Genomic DNA, 7,396 nt, shown 5'->3' on the forward strand with positions numbered 1-7,396 from the left:
AGAGGAAAGTCTTCTGGCTTCAGTCTTTTGGTAGGTGGGGCTCTCAGTTTCAGTTTCTGGTCTGTGTTTATGTGGCTCCATTGTTTCTATGCCTGCGGTAAAGCAGATACACCACGGAGAACAAACCTACTCGTGTCGTGTGGAAGCAGTGTGAGAGGCAGAGAAGGAAAGGGCCTGAAGACAGTGGCCGATGCAGTCAATCCTACACGGGCCATGCATTAATGGGATCACGGTCTTACAGCAGTCACCCCCAAAGTCCCATCTCCCCACCACTGGGAGCAGGGGCCCATCCCCAGTCTAAGCCAGATCAGACAGGTCTTCTCACCTTCTCAAGTTTATTCAGGGCTTCCACAATATAAATCTAGCTGCTGGCACAGGGCTCCCAAAATGTACTTTTGCACACCGCAAGTTATATTCTTGAGTGTTGTAACGGGAGGGAGGTAAGCAACGGTGTATCACTTCCCCTTGTTAAAGTTTATTTTCTTTTCATGGAAGGTATCACTTACTCAATAAAGAAAATTTAGTCTTAAAAATGCTTCCCCTATAAATAACTTACTTGTCACAAGGGGCCGAGTAGTAAGCAGACCTCAGGGAAGCCGGAGACACCAGCATCCTGAATCTCCTGCCAGGATACATGGAGGACACATTATTACTTCTGTGACACAATTATTATTTTAGATCTATTTGGGGAGTGTGTGTGTGTGTGTGTGTGTGTGTGTTGTGGAGGTTAGGACAAGCTCTTTTGGGCATGAAGAAGCTACAAGGAGGGGCTAGAGATGCCAGTCCACTTCCAGTTTGTATAGAATTCCCAGCACCCTCACGGTGGATCACAACTCAAGTCCAGTTCCAAGTGATTCAACGCTCTCTTCTGGCCTCTGCATGCACTAGGCATGCTAGTGTGGTGCACATACACTGATGTGGGCAAATGCTTGTATACATACAAGGAAATATATCTTAAAGAAGCCACAAAGAAACTTGTGAATAAACCATATTCTACTCCACAGCCAGCCTTCAAAATTTTCCCAGTCTGTCTATACCATAAACAAGAGGTTGAAGAACTAGTTCATATTTAGATGACAATTAAGTGGGACAGGGGGAATATAAATACTGGGTTAAAAAAATAGCCATAGGGATGTTGCAGGGTGAATGGTAAAACTTGAGTATGAACTTAGATCTCTTACATGTTAATGTCTGATTGATTCTACTGTGCTGCAGTATCCAAAGTAGAAACCAATGCCCTCAGGTTGTCCTAATCTACACACATACACACACACACACACACACACCCCAAACAGATCTAAAATTAATAGTTGTGTTATAAGATAATGTCCTATTTTACAAATAGACACCATATAGTGTTCACTATATCTTCAACTCACTGGTTCTGGCTAGGTTTATTGTTTTGTTTTGTTTGTTTGTTAGGTGTTATTTTTATTTGTTTTTTGTATTATGCATATGTGCATATATGCATATGTGTATATATGCATATGTGCATATATGCATATGTGTATATATGCATACACACACACACACACACACACACACTAAGGTCATCTGGGAAGAAGAAACCTCAGCTGAGAAAACGCCTCCAACAGATTGGACTGTTGACAAGCTTGTGAGACATTTTCTTGATTAACAACTAATATGGGCTGTCATGGGTACCACCCCTGCGCAGGTGGTCCTGGATGATGTAAGAAAGCAGGCTGAGAAAGTCATGGCGAGCAAGCCAGTAAGAAGCACCGTCCCAGCTCCTGCCACCAGCTTCCTGCCGTGAGCCCCTGCCTTAACTTTCCTTCCTGACAGACTGGGGTCAGAACATGTAAGCTGAAGTCAGCCCCAGGTTGCTTATGGTCAAATGTTTTATCACAGCAGTAGAAAACAAACTAGGAAATCCGCCTTAACGGCTCAGAAACACATGTACATGGATATGCAAAAGCAGACTCCTAACTGCCTGGAGCTGTCAGCGATGTGATTCTGAGCGAAGAGTACTCCAGTTCTTCGCCCACCCAATGTAAAGCTGTCTATATAACTATGTATATTGCAATTTCAGCATATAATTTACAATAGATACTACACATGATAATTTAAAAAACTTAACCACATACATTTCAGAATAAATGTATATCCTGCTCTATCAATCACCTATTCCTCAGATATCCTTAGGCAAGAGGATTCTCTAGACTGTTTGTAGTCTGCTAACTTTTTTCTTGTTTGAATAAAGCATTTTAGATTTCCTTAAGTGTGGGTGTGGAGTATTTGCTTAAAAACATAATCCTTAAACTCCAAACCACTTTTGGATTTGTCTGGGGACGGGACTCATACATGGATGACTGCCAGGGCTGAGTTCTCTGCCCCACCAGTGTCCAGGTGTCAAACACAGGTGTTGTCCAGCATGGTGACAAGCGCCTACTTTGCCAGCCCAACGGGTCCAAGACTAGTTAATGAATAGGACTAATCGCTGTTAGCCTAGATAACTTGATGTGTTGACTTTTTCTAATATGCTCAGTCCCCATTTTCTTAGGAAATCCAATTTATGTCTCTGGCATCTTAAAACACGTAAGTTCTTGTTTCTGTCACATCAAATGAATTTGTCCTTTAGCTTTAAAATGTTTTCCACAAATCTTTGCCCACTGCCAGCCCTCCTCTCTCTTCAACATCTCTTTGATCAAGACTTTCTATCCACTCAGGAATAATCCACTAGTAATTAAGAATTTTACCTGTTCTGCCCCAAAGGCGACAATTGATCACAAACTGTCAGGGATCCCAATTTTAAATTACCAAGAGTCCAATAAGAGAACTAAGGAATTTTCTTTCCAATTAAAGTGATTGATTTTTTTTAACAACTGAGTAGCATGGCACTTTTTAATGATGTTCACTGCAATCAAAAGTGAGAAATTTCATTTTATTTTCTTTCCCAGGAACAAGTACAACAAACGTTAATCCCAGCGGTATGAAGCCAGACCCTGCAACACCTGTGCCACATCATCTGTCAGTAGTGCTTGTCTGTCTTTTTTTTTCCTTTCTTTCTTTTTTAAGTAAAAACAATTTTATTTCACATATTTTGATTATAACAGATATCTCCTATACTCCAACCCTGACCCTCTTATCTAAATACCTTTTTTTTTCTTTTAGTGGATACGTTCAAATATTATCCCCTTTTTCCAGGCCTCCCCTCCGGAACCCCGCTATCCCAGCCTCCTTCCCTGCCTCTATGAGGATGCTCCCCACCCACTCACCCACTCCCGCCTTAGCATTCCCCCACACTAGGGCATCGAACCCCCACAGGACCAAGGGCTACTTCTCCCACTGATGTCCCAACAAGGCCATCCGCTACCACATACACGGCAGGAGCCGTGGGTCCCTCCATGTGTACTCTTTGGTTGGTAGTCCAGTCCCCGGGGGGCTCTGTGGGTCTGGCCCATTGACACTGTTGCTCTGCCCACTGGGCTGCAAACCCCCTCAGCTCCTTCAGTCCCTTCTCCAACTCCTCCATCCAGGACCCTGCGCTCAGTCCAATGGATGGCTGTGAGCGTCCACCTCTGTATTTGTCAGGCTCTGGCAGAGCATCTCAGGAAACAGCTGTATCATGCTTCTGTCAGCAAGCACTTCCTGGCATCTGCAATATCATCTGGTTTTGGTGACTGTATATGGAATGGATTCCCAGGTGAGACAGTTTCTGGATGACCTTTCCTTCCATTTCTGCTCCACACTTTGTCTCCATATTTCCTCCTGTATTTTGTCTCCTCTTTTTTTTTTATTAGATATTTTCTTCATTTACATTTCAAATGCTATCCCAAAAGTCCCCTATACCCTCCCCGAGCCCTGCTCCCCAACCCACCCACCCCTGCTTCCTGGCCCTGGCATTCCTCTGTACTGGGGCATATGATCTTTGCAATACCAAGGGCCTCTCCTCCCATTGATGGCCAATTAGGCCATCCTCTGCTACATATGCAACTAGAAACACAGCTCTAGGGGTACTGGCTAGTTCATATTGTTGTTCCTCCTATAGGGTTGCAGACCCCTTTAGCTCCTTGGGCACTTTCTCTAGGGCCTTCATTGGGGAGTCTGTGTTCCATCCAATAGATGACTCTGAGCATCCATTTCTGTATTTGCCAGGCACTGGCATAGCCGCACAAGAGATAGCTGTATCAGGGTCCTGTCAGCAAAATCTTGCTGGCATATACAATAGTGTCTGGGTTTAGTGGTTGTATATGGGATGGATCCCCAGGTGTGGCAGTCTCTGGATGGTTCTTTCTTCCATCTCAGCTCCGAATTTTGTCTCTGTAACTCCTTCCATGGGTATTTTGTTCCCCATTCTAAGAATGAACAAAGTATCTACACTTTGGTCTTCCTTCGTCTTGAGTTCCGTGTGTTTTGCAAACTGTATCTTGGGTATTCTAAGTTTCTGGGTTAATATCCACTTATCAGTGAGTGCATATCATGTGTGTTCTTTTGTGATTGGGTTACCTCACTCAGGATGATATCCTCCAGATCCATCCATTTGCCTAAGAATTTCATAAATTCATTGCTTTTAATAGCTAAGTAGTACTCCATTGTGTAAATGTACCACATTTTCTGTATCCATTCCTCTGTTCAGGGACATCTGGGTTCTTTCCAGCTTCTGGCTATTATAAATAAGTATGCTATGAACATAGTGGAGCATGTGTCCTTATTGCCAGTTGGAACATCTTCTGGGTATATGCCCAGGAGAGGTATTGCTGGATCTTCCGGTAGTACTATGTCCATTTTTCTGAGGAACTGCCAGACTGATTTCCAGAGTGGTTGTACCAGCTTGCAATCCCACCAGCAATGGAGGAGTGTTCCTCTTTCTCCACATCCTTGCCAGCATCTGTTGTCACCTGAGTTTTTTAACTCAGCCCTTCCTACTGGTGTGAGGTGGAATCTCAGGGTTGTTTTGATTTGCATTTCCCTTATGACTAAGGATGTTGAACATTTCTTTAGGTGCTTCTCGGCCATTTGAGTTTCCTCAGTTGAGAATTCTATTTAGCTCTGTTCCCCATTTTTTAACAGGGTCCTCTGGAGTCTAACTTCTTGAGTTCTTTGTATATATTGGATACTAGCTATATTAGTCAGGGTTCTCTAGAGTCACAGAACTTATGGATAGTCTCTATATAGTAAAGGAATTTATTGATGACTTACAGTCTGCAGTCCAATTCCCAACAATGGTTCAGTAGTAGCTGTGAATGGAAGTCCAAGGATCTAGCAGTTACTCAGTCCCACACAGCAAGCAGGCGAAGGAGCGAGAGACTCCCTTCTTCCAATGTCCTTATATGGTCTCCAGCAGAAGGTGTAGCCCAGATTAAAGGTGGAACACACCTTTAATCCCAGATGACCTTGAACTCGGAGATCTCCCTGTCTTAATCTTCTGGAATCTATAGCCACTGTGCCTCAAGATCTCCATACCAAGATCCAGATCAGAAACTTCTTATCTCCCAGCCTCCAGATTAGGATCACTGGTGAGCCTTCCAATTCTGGATTGTAGTTCATTCCAAATATAGTCAAGTTGTCAACCAGGAATAGCCACTACACTAGCCCTCTATCAGATGTAGGATTGGTAAAGATCTCCCAATCTGTTGGTTGCCATTTTGCCCTATTTGGGTATAGAGAGCTGTAGCACAGTGAGCTCTCGACACTGCTTGTCTGTCTTTATGGTCTTATTGGTTGTTTCAGCACTAAAGAGAGGGGGAAAATCACTCCCTCAGCTCACACAAGTGCATGCCAAGTCTCCTAGCACCAGGGTCACAGGGTGATGACAAGACACTGGCTGTGTCTCCCAATAACAGGAATCTAACAGGGAAAGGAAGAGCTAGGGACAGATTTCAATGCCTTCTTGTGCAAAGACTTTTCTTTAACTGCAGTACTGGAGTCACCATGATGTGGAAAGTGAGTACATGGGTGTTGGGATCACAAAGAAAGAGACCAAGGAGCCTGACCAAGGAACAGACCAGGCATAACTTACCGCCTTCTAGGGGTATGTGCTCAGAAGGTAAGCAGAGGAAGTGCACTCGATTTTCATTTTAACTTAGGTGGTGACTGTGTCTCTTCCCACTGGCTGAGGTTGAACTTTATTCACTCTTATTCAGTTGGCCAGTCTGAAAAGAACTGGTGTACAGGAAACCGGAGGAGGGGGGGGCGGGGGATGACACGACCAGTCACTTTAAGTTGAGAATGTAGCAGGGCTTTTGTGTAAACCAAGGTTTTACTGATTTTACTGGGTTGAGGTATGGGGGATTTGCATAAAAATTCTTATGAAGTGGGACACATGAAAAGATTTAATTCTTCGTCATCATCGCAGGCTCTATAGTATTTGATAGAAAAGACTCCTATTTAATGCAGCTTAAACAGAACATACACGAAGCTTCCCCCTGCCCCCCACTGAGATGACATCAGGACACATATGTGGGTAAAGAACTTTGAAAGAGAAAAATAAAACTTCAGAATCAGTTTAGAAGATCCCATAGAACAAGAGGCAGTCCTTCACCTAGCCTCACAGGGGCCCCAAAGTCTCCTCTGATGTCCTGCTTCTAAACCTTCAGGGACAGGCCAGCAGGTTCGCACCCCAAAGCCTAGTCAGCTGCTGCATCCCTAGCACCCCCCCCCACCCCCCCCACGCTCCCTGCGCCCGCCCAACAGACTGGCCTCAGCTGATCTCTTACAGCAAACAAAGGTCACATTTTATGCTCTGGTTGTTTTCTAAGATCTGTGCTCCAGAGTCTACCATGCGAGACAGACAACTGGCTACCTCCAAAAGCTTTCAAACGGTAAAGATGATTCTTGCAATCTCCCCTCTGGATCAGAGAATCGCAGTCAGTCGTTCAGCAGATGAATTGCACTGTACACTAAGCTTCTGATATTTGATCCAATCCATGTGCTGAGACTGCATTCTGCCTTTACTGCCCCAAGCTGTTTGCAATACGAAGAAACCGTGCTCTATGTTCATTAGGCAGTCTGAGCATCTAAGTGCAGGACAGACAAGCAGCCACCCCAGCATCACAAAGAGAAATGGTCCTGCGAATAAAAAACAAACCTCTGCAGAACAAGGAAAAGAGCAGGAAAGAGAACAGAAAGCAGAGACTAGCAGATCTCTAGGAAGAGAAGGCTGGTCTGCTTAGTGTGGTATGGGCAAACAAGTAACAGGAACACTCGTTAGCACAAGAGACAGGAAGCCAGGCAGATGACGGCAAGCACTGACAGCCACACTAAGAAGCCTGGGTCACTCGAGCATCCACACACTGAGCAGAGAGGAAGTCAGTCCCAGCGGCTGTGGCGAGAGGAGCGGAAGGAACAGAGACGAGATGCTGAAACGATCCCAGGGTTTCCACAGCAAGACTGGCTGTGCCATGAAGGGTTAAAATAGAGAAAATGGGGGTTCACA

This window comes from Mus musculus, chromosome 19 (genome assembly GCF_000001635.26).
Source record: "Mus musculus strain C57BL/6J chromosome 19, GRCm38.p6 C57BL/6J".
NCBI classification, from domain to species: domain Eukaryota; kingdom Metazoa; phylum Chordata; class Mammalia; order Rodentia; family Muridae; genus Mus; species Mus musculus.